Source organism: Emys orbicularis, chromosome 15 (genome assembly GCF_028017835.1).
Source record: "Emys orbicularis isolate rEmyOrb1 chromosome 15, rEmyOrb1.hap1, whole genome shotgun sequence".
NCBI classification, from domain to species: domain Eukaryota; kingdom Metazoa; phylum Chordata; order Testudines; family Emydidae; genus Emys; species Emys orbicularis.
The window spans coordinates 13,095,034-13,109,182 of NC_088697.1; the positions used below are offsets into that span (position 1 = coordinate 13,095,034).

At 51.4% G+C, this 14,149-nt stretch overlaps 1 protein-coding gene, 1 non-coding gene and 1 pseudogene across 2 annotated transcripts in view; 1 reads left to right on the top strand and 2 right to left on the bottom strand.

Moving 5' to 3' along the window:
* The window catches only part of LOC135889203 (uncharacterized), a 407,029-nt pseudogene that overhangs the window by 344,133 nt on the left and 48,747 nt on the right, over positions 1 to 14,149 (top strand).
* Positions 1 to 14,149, bottom strand: part of LOC135889377 (zinc finger protein 420-like) — a 157,129-nt gene that overhangs the window by 142,137 nt on the left and 843 nt on the right. The window lies entirely within an intron of this gene.
* TRNAS-UGA (transfer RNA serine (anticodon UGA)) lies at positions 3,101 to 3,182 on the bottom strand. The gene has a single exon. It is a non-coding gene; the product is annotated as a tRNA-Ser (tRNA).

Consider the following 14,149-nt stretch of genomic DNA (forward strand, 5'->3'; position numbering starts at 1 on the left):
GAGAGGAAAGTGATCAGGAACAGTCAGCATGGATTCACCAAGGGGAAGTCGTGCCTGACTAACCTAATTGCCTTCTATGAGGAGATAACTGGCTCTGTGGATGAGGGGAAAGCAGTGGATGTGTTATTCCTTGACTTTAGCAAAGCTTTTGATACGGTCTCCCACAGTATTTTTGCTGCCAAGTTAAAGAAGTATGGGCTGGATGAATGGACTGTAAGGTGGATAGAAAGCTGGCTAGATCGTCGGGCTCAACGGGTAGTGATCAATGGCTCCATGTCTAGTTGGCAGCCAGTTTCAAGCGGAGTGCCCCAAGGGTCGGTCCTGGGGCCGGTTTTGTTTAATATCTTTATTAATGATCTGGAGGATGGTGTGGACTGCACTCTCAGCAAGTTTGCCGATGACACTAAACTAGGAGGTGTGGTAGATACACTAGAGGGTAGGGATCGGATACAGAGGGACCTAGACAAATTAGAGGATTGGGCCAAAAGAAACCTGATGAGGTTCAACAAGGACAAGTGCAGAGTCCTGCACTTAGGACGGAAGAATCCCATGCACTGTTACAGACTAGGGACCGAATGGCTAGGTAGCAGTTCTGCAGAAAAGGACCTAGGGGTCACAGTGGACGAGAAGCTGGATATGAGTCAACAGTGTGCTCTTGTTGCCAAGAAGGCTAACGGCATTTTGGGCTGTATAAGTAGGGGCATTGCCAGCAGATCGAGGGACGTGATCGTTCCCCTTTATTCGACATTGGTGAGGCCTCATCTGGAGTACTGTGTCCAGTTTTGGGCCCCACACTACAAGAAGGATGTGGAAAAATTGGAAAGAGTCCAGCGGAGGGCAACAAAAATGATTAGGGGTCTGGAGCGCATGACTTATGAGGAGAGGCTGAGGGAACTGGGATTGTTTAGTCTCCAGAAGAGAAGAATGAAGGGGGATTTGATAGCAGCCTTCAACTACCTGAAGGGGGGTTCCAAAGAGGATGGAACTCGGCTGTTCTCAATGGTGGCAGATGACAGAACAAGGAGCAATGGTCTCAAGTTGCAGTGGGGGAGGTCTAGGTTGGATATTAGGAAACACTATTTCACTAGGAGGGTGGTGAAGCACTGGAATGCATTACCTAGGGAGGTGGTGGAGTCTCCTTCCTTGGAGGTTTTTAAGGCCCGGCTTGACAAAGCCCTGGCTGGGATGATTTAGTTGGGAATTGGTCCTGCTTTGAGCAGGGGGTTGGACTAGATGACCTCCTGAGGTCCCTTCCAACCCTGATATTCTATGATTCTATGATTCCCTTTAAAAACTTTTTCGAATGAAAATCGATTTCCAGACCCATCTCCAGTGTGTTCAGGAGTTCGCTGAAGGGGGTCAGGGGTTGAAATGAATTTAAACACTCAGCATTTTCCTATGCAAATGTATAAAAACTGAGCAGAGCTGTCCAGCAGCTGAAATCAGTCCTCGGCGTCTCGAAGAGGGACACGCTGTATTTGAGGCGTCTGGGACACCTCTGTGATGATGACAGGTGAAAAAATGCTGGATTTAATGAAAGATGAGACCATAGGAGAGGAAGGTGAACGGCAGCGCCACACAAGGTCATAACACTCAGACACGGGGCTTCACTGTCACTACCCCTGTGTTTTCCCTCATTTCTATCCTAAGAACGACACCCTCCCCCCCACACACTATCACACAGAACCTTTCCCCTTGAGCCCAATCCAACCCTACCCCTCCTCCTGCCCCTCTCCCACACACACTGCACTGGATACAGCCTCTCGGTGACTCACCCAGATGGGGGCTTGTCTCTGCATCTCCCCAGCAGGGGAGCAGAGAGCCGAAAGGGCCACAGGAGACCAATGGAGCTCGGCAGGAATAGAAAAGACTTCCCTTCTCTTCCCTTCTCAAGAGTCTCGTTAATCTCACCCATGAGACGTTCCAGCACCGGGTGGGCTCAAAGCACCAACCTTCCCCTCAGCAGCGGAAGGGGGGACCCAGCTCTATCACACGGAGGGAGGCTCCCCACCTCTGCTGCTGCCATCCTGCAGCCTTTAATATGGATTTGTTTTAGCTAACACAACCCCCTCACCCCCTAATCCAGCCATGAAACAAGCAGACAAGTCTCTAAGTGTGGACTCCGGTGGTGCAATGGGTTAGCGCCCAGTACTTATACACCAGTACTGTGTAGAGTGGGCACCTAGAGCAGAGGCAGCTGGTGCTGACAGCTCCAAGGGAAGGCTTAAAAGCCACAGAGCAATCGAGGGAGGGGCAAGAGGAGGGGAGGACCATGCCTATGTGTGGCCAGCAGACAGGCAACAAGACACCCGGTCAGCCTGCTCCCTGCCATGCCAAACACCCACTGCAGGGCGGCTGCTAATGCTCTGTGGCCAACATCAGAAGCTGGTAGGAAAGCAGGGCCAACCCGACTGGTGGGGCCTCTGACTGTTCCCACTCAAGGTGCTCACTTTGGCAGTGGGGCAGGAGATTTTACCCCAAGAGGCTTTTCCCCAGCTGGCGAGAAGCAGAGAAACACCCAGGCTCCCAAGGTGCTATTTAGCAAGTCCCCTCAAGCACAGGGACAGGCGCACATTTGGAAGAGGGAAACTGCTCTACACGCTAGCCCGGGCAGCCGCCCATTTTCTTTGGCAAGTCAGGAATGGCAAAGGCTAGACTGGAAGCACGTGGGGCTCATGCCCCAGCCTTTGTGACACCCAACCCCCAACTCCCTCCCGGGCTGTAGCTGAAGCCAGAGCATTGGCTAGCCAGTGGGAGGCACGGGGGCGGGGGTCGGAGCTGGCTGCCAGTGGATGCTGGGCAACTATTTTTTTCCATTGGTGCTGCAGCCCCATAGCTCCCATGGAATCACTGACTTGGCTCCTTTGACATGCTAGAGAGAGGAGCAGCAGCCAGGGTTATGGCTGATCTATGGGGCGCTAGGTGAGTGGCAGAGGCTTCAGGTGCTGAGAGTTTGCCTGAAACCTCAGGGACACAGTGTGAGCTGGTGTCCCAGGCATCTCTATGAAAGGAGCAGAACAGGATTTACGTGGGGTGGGGAGAGAATTGAGAGTGTCTCTGGGGGTTGTAGAGAGGTATTGCCTGGGTTAGAGACAGGCCACGCTGTGAGCAGGATTTGAACCTGCGCAGGGGAACCCTATTGGATTTCAACTCCAATGCCTTAACCACTCGGCCATCACAGCTGTGAGCACAATAGTGGCCCAATGCCAGAGAAACTAGTAAATAATCACAATGCCCAGGCTTGAAGTCATCTAAAATCCAGAATTCACACAGCAAACCTGGCTCCCAAAGCACAGGGGGGATCTGGGGTTTGTTCTCTTTGTTTAGCCATGTGCAGTTGCACTGAGAGCACTTTGAAAGTCTTCCCTCCCACAGAGCGGGAATGGGAAATGATTCTGAACTGGAAGCTTGATGTGAATGAGGATGTCTGGACCACAGGGCCAGGGACTGGCCTTTGCTAGAGAAACTGGTGATACACGGAACCAGGCTAAGGAAAAAGTTTCCTGGAGTCAATAACTGGAATAGCCACAGTATTGTGCAGCAAAATGTCTCCCAAAAGGAATTAGCGCATTGGTAATCCGGTAGCAGAAGTCACAGACACAGCGGGGGAGGTCTAGCTTTGGTTTCTGGCCAGCAGAGGGATGAGTTTTATTGTCTCCAAATATCAGTAGAAAAATTCAGACCCAAACAGGGTGTGGTGGGGGTTTCTCTGGTTTTCATTTGGTTTGGTTTGTTTTTCTCATCTGAAATGTCCCTGATAATTTGTCTGGGAAAACTGGACAAGGCCAAGGAAGAGCTAGAACAATTACAAATCTCCATGGGAGTGAGGGGGGGGGGGTCTCTCGGCGCGGGGGGGGTGGAGATTTTCATGGAGGGGAGTTGAGGAGATAAATGAGGCTTTTGCTGCAGCAGAGGGAGAGGTTTGGCAGGTTCATTTTTACCAAGTGACCCCCCCCACGCACACACACAAAAGTTGCTCCCCTGCTGCTGCTGCCCCAGCTCAAACCCCACTGTCACCCCCAGCATGTGACCTTCAGCTTCCCGCTGACAAAGCCCTATATATCAGAGACAAACTCCCCTAGTCTGCCCCTTCTCCCAGCTGAGCTCTCCCCCCACAGAGCCCAGGACAACCCCGACCTCGCCATGCCGGGGGTTCGGGCTTAATCCTCAAGGCCGAGCAAAAAACCTTCAGCTGGGCACGTTTCGCTCCCTTCCCGCCTCCGCCCAAGCTCCTGCTCTTCCCCTTCAGCGCCTCCCGCCTGCCAGTGACCAGCTGTTCAGTGGTGTGCAGGAGGTGCTGGGGGAGAGGAGCGGGGACAGGAAGAGGTGGGGGAGTGAGAGGAATGGTTCAGGGCAGGAAGAGACAGGACAGGGGTGGGGGCTTGGGGGAAGGGGTGGAGTGGGGGCGGGGCCTGGGGCGGGAAGGGGGGGATCTGTCCTGGGCCCTGCACCCCTCTAGGGACGGCCCTGAAGGGAAGCACTGACTATTACAGTGACAATAAAACTGACCAGCATTGTGGGGGGGACTGCAGGAGATCAGCACTCACCAGGTCTCTTCTCCCCACCAAGGTGAGCCAGACACTGCTCTCTCCTGGCTCTCATTCTAGCAGCTGGATGACAAGGGTCTAGTCTAGCTCAGGGTCCAGCTCAACTTCCTCCCCGCGCTACTGGCCCCCAGTTCCCTTCCACCACCAAGTCAACCCGGGAACTAAGGCAGGAACGGGGTGAGGAAGCAAGTCAAGCTGAGCAAGGCAGGCAAAGGCTAGTCTTGCGTTCATGGGCCGCTCACAGTGACGTCCTTTTTGTGTGCCACAGCTGTGTTACCCCAAGGGGAGTAAGGTAACGCTTCAGAGAGAAAATACTAGAAAAAATGGTAGGGGGAAAGATAGAAAAGGAAAGCCCCTTTTCTCAGAAGAGCAGTCTCGGCTCCCTTCCATGTCTGTCACCGGTGGATTTAGCTTACCCTGTGTGATATAATAAAAATAAAGAGAGACAAGGTAATATGGTGCAAACAAGGGTAAGTATATTAAGAGCAAAGGTACAGAAAACTGGGGCAAATGGGTGGAGGGGGGAAGAAACACAAACTTAACCATACAGTGATTCAGTGACTGACTTTAGGAGCTTGAAGCTCAGACCCACAAAACCTCCCTTGGCATTTAGAAAACAATAAAAGAAACCCCAGTACAGAAACCTTTCCTATGATTGAGGTGCAGTGGACACAGCGTGCAGGTGCGAAGCCCGGGACCTTCTCCTCTCCGGCTGATTTAGAGCCTTCGAGGAGGACCACTGGGAGTCCCGACGACTGCTGGACTTCGTCGCAGGCGGGGAGACCCTCTGGGAAGAGGGACCCTCCACAGGTCAAATGGATTCAGTTTGCTGTGACGGGGATCGTGATGACAGGTCTCTCCTTCCTCAACCTTGCTGCGGGATAGATGATGCTCTTCTCTGTAGCTCTGGAGTGTTAGGAAGACCCGACTGTACACACGCTGCCGCTGGAATGGACAGCCCCACGCAGGCACTGAGCATTGTATTTTCTCTACAAAAATCCCTACTCATCCTCCAGTCAGTTTTCTCATACTTAGATCCAAACTATGCTTCAGTTCCACTGGGACTCCATCTTCTCCTGACTGATCGTGCTGGGGACTCTGCCTGTCTCCTCCCCTCAAGATCCTGAGCTACCACCATCACCTGGGAACCCCGACCAGTTGAAGCTTCAGGGACCGGTGAGATCCCCTTCTCTCTCTCTCTCTGTTTTCATTTCTACCTTAGGTATTAACCTTTAATAATGTATGTTATGTTGGTTTAGCCCTCCTTGTGTAGTTATCACTATTATTCAGTAAATAACTTTTATGGTTAAAATCTGGTTGCTTCTCTCTCTAGTTGAACTCTACTCTTTTGTGTTTTTAGCTTCCCCCAGTCACTCTGCAGCAACGCTTCTTGTACCTAAGCTAAAGATCCCTGCAGCGCCCAAAATACTGTGGGGTTTGCTCATCAAGCAGGTTACTGCCAGTACAATTGTGATGTGAGACTGGGGATAGGGACGTGCTGAATCTGGGTAACAGCTTGAAAGTGCTGCTTGACCCAGTCCATGGAGCCCAGGGGCATATAAGGGGGGGCAGCTTGAAAGCGCCGCTTCATACAGCCCAGTGAGTCCAAAGACATATAAGGAGTCTGCTTGACAGTGCTGATTGACTCGGTCCGCTCAGACTTGCTCTCTTAATGTATGTGTGAGTGTGGGTGTGTTCATCCAGTTCTGGGGTTAGAGAAACCCAGCCCTAGAGAACCTAGGTCGGAGAGCTCCATTGGGAGGGGACTTGCAGACGGGAGAAGTAGCGCTCCATATAAAAACACAAGTGACACAAGCAGTAAATTGATAGAATTACAGAACCCCCTACCCCCCCCATGGATCCGGTAGAGCAGGACTATAGTCGCTGAAGGAGGAGAGAGAGTCCTGCGAGAGGAAGACACTGGTGGGAAGCAATAAGTGCAGAGTGCAAGTCAGCCAGCTGAGAGTCACAGTGGTCCAGAAAAAGAAAGAGCAGCAGGTCCCATGGCACTCAAGATGCTGAATCCTGCAATCTGAGTTCAAATCTTAGTGGGACCTCCTAGAAATACGTTGGTTTGCTGCAAAGCCTTGGAGCTCAATGTGCTTGGCTACCCTGTCTCTGGGTGAACCAGGATGATTTTGTCCCCTCCTGCTGGGTGACTGATGCCCACTGGAGATAGATCTTTGGTCCAGCTGGTTCAACACGATGGCCGCTATAGGTTGGGGTCCTAGAACTTAACAGTCTGGCTAGAGATTCCTGCAGGTTGACCTGATGATTGTGTTTCTCGCTGCTTCACCTGATGTCCACAGCTTTGGTCCCTGTACCTGCACCCGCCACGCTTTTCCTCTTGCCCACATGGCATTTAAAGGAAGGAGTGCCAGGGCCAGGCTTAATAGTCAGGAATAGGCAGGAGGGAGGAAGAGTCCCAGGCTGGAGCCCAGCATACCTTTCCTCCTCTGGGCATCTAGACCAGAGGCAGCTGGTGCTGACAGCTCCAAGGGAAGGCTTACAAGCCACACAGCAATTGAGCGCAGGGCAAGAGGAGGGGAGGACCATGCCTATGCGTGGCCAGCAGACAGCTACAAAGACACCCAGCTAGCCTGCTCCCTGCCATGCCAAACACCCACTGAAATCCACCTGCAGGCCAGCATGCGGGGCAGCTGCTGATGCTCTGTGGCCAACATCAGAAGACAGTAGGAAAGCAGGGCCAGCCCCCCTAGTGGGGCCTCTGACCGTTCCCACTCACGATGCTCACTTTTGCAGTGGGACAGGAGATTTTACCCCAAAAGGGTTATCCCCAGCTGGCGAGAAGTGGAGAAACACGCAGGCTCCCAAGGCGCTATTTAGCAACACCCTCAAGCACAGGGACAGGCGCACATTTGGAAGAGGGAAACTGCTCCACACGCTAGCCCGGGCAGCCGCCCATTTTCTTTGGCAAGTTAGGAATGGTAAAGGCTAGATTGGAAGCACCTGGGACTCATGCCCCAGCCTTTGTGATGCCCAACCCCCAACTCCTTCCTGGGGCTCTAGCTGAAGCCAGAGCATCGGCCTGAGCAGCCAAGAAGAAGTTACAGCCCTGAAGGGAGCAGGAGTTTCAGCACAATTGTAAAACTGCACAAGCACAACCACGAAGGGACTTGAGCCCTTATTCTCCTGATCCGAAGTCAGACGCCTTATCCATTAAGCCACGTGGTCACAAAGGAAAAGCCACTCCAAGCACTTCTTTGGAAAAGGCGGAAACTGTATTTCTCGGGTCATCTACTGAGGGGGCCGAGACTCTCTGGGCACAAGAAGTAGAGTTCCCAGCGAGATGTGAGACTTAATTCTATGCAACCCCACGCCCCAACCCCATGCCCCAATCCCCTGCCCTAGCCCTGAGCCCTCCCACACCCGGAGCCCCTTCCTGCACCCCAAACCACTCATCTCTAGCCCCAGCGCAGAACCTGCACCCCCAGGCCAGAGGCCTGACACCTTCCTGCACCCCAATCCCCTGTCCCAGCCCAGAGTCCCCTCCCACACCCTGTACCCCTCATTCCTGTCCCCACCCTGCAGCCCTCACCCCCGCACTCCAACCCTCTGCCCCAGCCCTGAGCCCCTCCCACACCACAAACCCCTCATCCCCAGCTCCGCTGGGTCATGGGCATCAACAATTTTCTTCAGCTGGGTCACCAGAAAAAAAGTTTGAAAACCGCTGGCCTAAGGAATGTGGGTGAAGTCCTGAGGCTGAGACCTGAATGAAAAACAATTGGCTTTACGGTGTTAAATGTGTTTCATGTCCACCAAGTAGGAGATAATTATGTTGCTGTCAGGAACATAATTTTTGGTTCCCAACTCTAAGCTGAAACCTGTCCCACGCATCTTGGTCTTTTTTTCTTCTTCAAACGCTTTGTCACCAACTGTGTCTGTGTTCTAAAGCCCACTCGCTGCGAACCATGCCCAAGGAGGGAGCGGCAGCATCTCTCAGTACCACTGAATGTGCTTCCCTCTGCTCAATGTGCAGTGTGATCATTGCCAGCCTCAGGAGAGGGGTTCTCTGAGAAGGCCAGTGCCTGTCCCTCAGCAGCAATGTGTCCACTCTGCAGCACAGTCACTGGCTAGGGAGGCACCTTCAGCCTGGTAACGCCTTGCAGAGGGGTTGATGTAATTCCACTTCCCTTTCCCTACCCGGGGCAGGATTCCTCTCCACCTTTTCCAATGATCAACGATATTTCAAACCACACCCCTCATTCCGCCCAGAGCATCACGTTCTCTGCGCTCCTGCCGGCCAGATGGTCCATTCCATTTGTGACATCACCAGAATCTCCATGGTGATGTCAGACTAACTCAATAAGATTCCACTCCAGGACCAAGGAGACAGAGAAGCTTCCTCCAGCCCCAAGGGTTGGTCACAAGAGCAGAAGGGAAGAGAGGACGCATCAGAGATCACATCACAGCCACAGGACTTGGGGCCAGTTCCAGGTACACACTGTTACAAAGTCCCCATGTGCTTTACATCTCTAGAGCCTGACGTATTTGGGAGGTGTGTTAATGAGCCGCTGTCATTGTGTGTCTAAGTCCCACTTTCGGGTGCTCTCCTCTCCTAGCACAGGGCCGCTGGGTGGCACAGGGGGCACGAATAGCCCATCCACAGCGACTTGAATTCAGAGCAAGGTAAGTACTTAACCCGCCGTTCAGCAAGGTACTTCAATACAGGCTTAACTTTAAGCAAGTTCTTAAACCCTGTTGGCTGCAACAGGACTCAAGCACGTGTAAGTGCTTTGCTGAATGCAGGGGGATGACTCCATGCTTAACTCCCTTGCTGAATTAGGGCCTGTGGCGGGGCGGTGACCCCGGTCTGGTTAAGAAAGGGTAAAAGCAGGCCTTGGAGAGGGCTGGGGCCGGGGAAAAGGCTGGGCTGATGGGGAAGACAGCCACAGCTGGGGCCACGCCCCAATCAGGGACCAGCTGGCCCTGATAAGAGGGCAGTGGGCCAGGAGCTATTCAGTCTCTCTCTGCCTGTAGAGAGGGAAGGGCCGGGCTGCTTAGGAGCTCACAGGGTCCCTAGAGTGGAGCAGGGCTGGGGGAAGGCCAGAGGAGCTGGGGAGCTCCGGCCTGGAAACCCCCCAGGCTGCAGGCCTGGTTAAAGGCCCAGCAGGACACTGGGGTTGCAGAGGGCAGCCCAAGGGTAGGCCAAGGCAGCAGGTCCAACCCCCCCTTGCCTGTGATGAGTGGCCTTTACAGACTGCAGTTTGCCACAGTGAGCGGGGGCTAGATGGTGACTGGCAGTAGCCACTGAGGCGAGGTGGGGATAGGGGGTTGGGGGTTCCCCTGAGTGGGGAAACCCAGATTGGGGGGTTGCTGCTGCAGTGGGCACAACCCCTGGGTAAAGGGCACCGGGGTCCAGGAGGAACACGGGGGCCCGCGGCAAGCGGGACACCGGCCTGCAGAGGGCGCTCTGGAGCTGGTGAAGAGCTAATTCCCAGGACACCAGCAGGAGGCGCCGCAGGGGTGAGTCCCGCCCCGTGACAGAGTCTTACTGAATAACTTGGTGTCAAGGCTGATTCCCCACTCTGGCATCTGCAGGCATGTGGGGCTGGGGGTGTTCTTGATGGGGTAGGAACCGTCAACTCCGCAGGCAGCTGGGGTGAGCTCCCAACTCGCCTACCAGGGGGCCAAGTGGCTCTGGGGGAAGACTTTGGGCTCCAGCTTGCCAGGGCTCCAGGAGTGGGTTTGAGGCTTCAGTGCCCCTCCCTCCCTCGCTTCAGCCCTGGGACTCTGGGCTTCAGCTTACCCACCTCCACCCTTCCCCAGCTCCAGCCACAGGGCTTCAGCAGCAGGCTCTGGGCTTCAGCCCATGGGCTATGGCTTCAGGCTTCAACCCCTGGGCGGTGGGGCTCCGGCTTGGAAAAACTGTCAGAGTGGCCACCAAAACAATTGTGAGGAGAACCCCTGCTCCAGAGCATGAAGGGGCAGCAGCTGAGGCCAGCGGACAGCCTAGGCTGGGCAGATGCTAGGAGCAGAGCACCAGAGGGCTGTACTGCCTCCCTCCTCAGCAGCAAGCGATCGATTCCCCCCACTCCTGCGACAGCAGCCTGCAGCTAAGGACAGCGTCCACTGGGGGTGTAACAATGCTGGTTCTGGCAGGACCCAACTGAGAGTACCAACTCAGGACAAATTTCTTCAAGCAGGACAGTTAGCCCTAGGCCGGGGTTTTTCCACCTCTAAGGCAAACCAAATCAGCCAAACAGAGAAGACTTTGGTTTTACCTCCACTGGTTAACCACAGTCACACAAGCAATTCCCTTAGCCCCTCCAGTTTCCCAGTATCACCACCAGCAGCCACTCGTTATGGGGATGTCTGGTTATGAAAACCAATGCCCCAGTAAAAGAAAAAAGGTTCTCTCGATCCCAAAGGGCCAAGCCCCAGACCCAGGTCAATATACAAATCAGCTCTTACCCACAAATCACGCTGTTGCCAATCCTTTAGAATCTAAAGGTTTATTCATAAAAGGAAAAAGATCTATATGAGAGCTAGAATTGGTTACATGGAATCAATTACATACAGTAATGGCAAAGTTCTTGGTTCAGGCTTGTAGCAGTGATGGAATAAACTGCAGGTTCAAATCAAGTCTCTGGAGTACATCCACAGCTGGGATGGGTCATCAGTCTTTTGTGTAGAGCTTCTGTTTGTAGTAAAGTTCCTCCAGAGGTAAGAAGCAGGATTGAAGACAAGATGGAGATGAGGCATCAGCCTTTTATAGTCTTTTCCAGGTGTAAGAACACTTCTTTGTTCTTACTGTGGAAAATTACAGCAAAATGGAGTTTGGAGTCACATGGGCAAGTCCCTGCATACCTCACTGAGTCACAAGATGTGTCCACCTTCTCTCAATGGGTCAATTGTATAGCTGATGGTCCTTAATGGGTCATCAAGCAGGCTAGGTAGAGCTGACACCAACTTGTCTGCGATGTCACCCAGAAGCACAGCATACTGAAATACAGACAGTATAGAGCCAATATTCATAACTTCAACTACAAAGATGATACACACATATAGACAGCACAATCATAATCAGCAAACCATAACCTGGTCTTAGACACCTTATATGACCCCCTTTATACAAGATTTGGTGCCACTACAGGACCTTGGTTGCAACAATGATCTATACGGTCCCAGATTATGTCAATAATGTCACAGCCCAGTTCCCCACTCCCACCCTGTGCAACAACAGTGCAAACGCCCCAGGAATCCTGCTTCTTACGACCACTTGTTTTGAAATTAACCTTTTCTTCATTTGCATTCCAAAAACCTTCATTTGCGTTGGATGGGTTATTTAGTGACAGGAGTATACACAATGTAACTGTTTGCTATTACATTGTAACAGAATATAGATAAGTGAAAACAGTGCAAACAACATTCCACTACTTTGCAGGACGTTTAAACACCCAATACACTTATACATTTAACAATCGCTTTGATCTATACTAATACACACATCAATTGGCCTGAATACACTGTGACGTAAGCTGCTCTGCTAGCGTCACACCTTGTACAAACATTACTGCAACAGTGTGTAGGGCAGTGTGACCCCTGGGGGTCTGTGAGCTGGTTTCAGGGGGTTAGCAGGGCCCCACGGCTGAAGCCCAGAGCCCCCGCCTCCCGCGGGGCAGAAGCCCAGAGCCCCAGTGCTCCCCACTCCACAGGGCAGAAACCCCGAACCTCCACGACCCAGCAGCTGTAGCCCAGAGACCCGAGCTGCCCCCCTACCCCAGCTGGTCCTTGGAGTTTTTATAGCATATTGGGGCGGGGGGAGGGGGGACTCAGAAAGAAAAAGGTTGAGACCCCTGGTGTAGGGTGTGAACACGGGTGTTAGTCTGTCACAAGAGCCTCTTTCCCAACTACCTTGGGAAACAAATACATTGGCCTTTTGCCCACTTCTTTGTTAGTTACTGTGGAATTCTCTCCCCGGATCATCAGAGACAATATTGACCTAAAACAATTGAGCAGCAGTGTGATTGTGTGCAGTCACTTCAGTTAGTTGCACAAGTTGGGGTGTGGTCTAGTTCACCATTTCAGACTGGAGATTTAAAAACAGTCGGGAGCATGTCCAATAGCTTGGAGTAGTCTCTCCTGTGGACTGAACTGCACTTGAAGTTTCTCCATGTCATCATGGAGGGCGCAGAGAAAAAGCAAAAATAAAATAAATGACTCTCAGTAAATAGTCATTTTCTCAAAGGCCCCAGTAAATCTGAGCTACAGTCTGGCAAATAAAATGAATATCTGATCATGTGACCAAACGTCCCTCAAGAGGAAAAACCCACGTCACACAAGATACATCCACCCAAGAAAAACCCAAGATACAAACCCAAGAAAATCACACATGATACATCCAGTTTCATAGAACTAGAAATTCCAGAGCAGGTTAAATATGATGACTCAGAATCAGGACAAGAGATTCTCCCATTGCATTCTCCTCTGAGCCGTTCAGACCTCCTTCACTCATTAGTTTTGAATCATATTATTTACTAAAGTTCTAGCATCGATGTAATGGAAAAAAACAAACCAACCAGCCAACCTTCCCATCTGCAAACAACCCCATCTCAGTAGGAAAAGTCCTACAACAGGCTTTGCCAACAGTTGGAAACTGGGATTTAAACTCCAAATGATCTCACTGTATTTGAGATCCATTCAAATTCCCCATCCAGGTCTGTGACACTTTCATCTCAGGCCCTAAATTACTGTTTTAGGAGCAAAGAAAACAAATTGTGATCCACAAACAGATGGGTGAGAACCCTGAATCATAGGACACATTCAGTGGTGGAACTGTAGAAAGTGGAGATCCAAACCCCCAAATAAATCCATTTTACTGTGTATAAAGTTTATGCGGAGTAAATTCATAAACTGTTCGCCCTCTATAACAGTGATAGAGATGCACAGCTGTTTGCCCCTCCAGGTATTAATCACTTACTCTGGTTTATTAATAAACAAAAGTGATTTTATTAAGTATAAAAAGTAGGACTTAAATGGTTTCAAGTAATAAGAGACAGAATAAAGTAAGTCACCAAGCAAAATAAAGCAAAAACACGCAAGTCTAAGCCTAATACATTAAAAAACTGATACAGGTAATATCTCACCCTCAGAGATGTTCCAATAAGCTTTATTCCCACCACCGAGGTATGGGTGCAGCACACAGGGAAACTGAGACACACGCAGTATTCATGCAAAACAGTCAAACTCACATAGGCTCAACAGTAAGACTCACATACAACATAACAAGGGAAAATCCCCACTTCCTCACACCCTCTATCCCTGCTCCTTCTCGGTTCTATTTACATTGAGAAAAATGGTACAAAACCCAACTGCTATTCAGCAGAACCCAGTGCAACATGGGAACAACTGGGAATGAGGCAATCGGTCCCTAATGGGGGAATCTGGTGACTAACAATCACTTTGCAGTGGGAGGAAAAGTATAAACATGATGCTCCACATTTGGTTAGACTAGGAAAAGTGATGGAGGTTGGGTCCAGCGGTGAGGAAATTTCCTATGTTACCCTGGCCGCTATATGGGCTATTTTCTTTATGGAAAAAAAAGTTATATTTTTATATCAGGATTGCTAACTCAATCT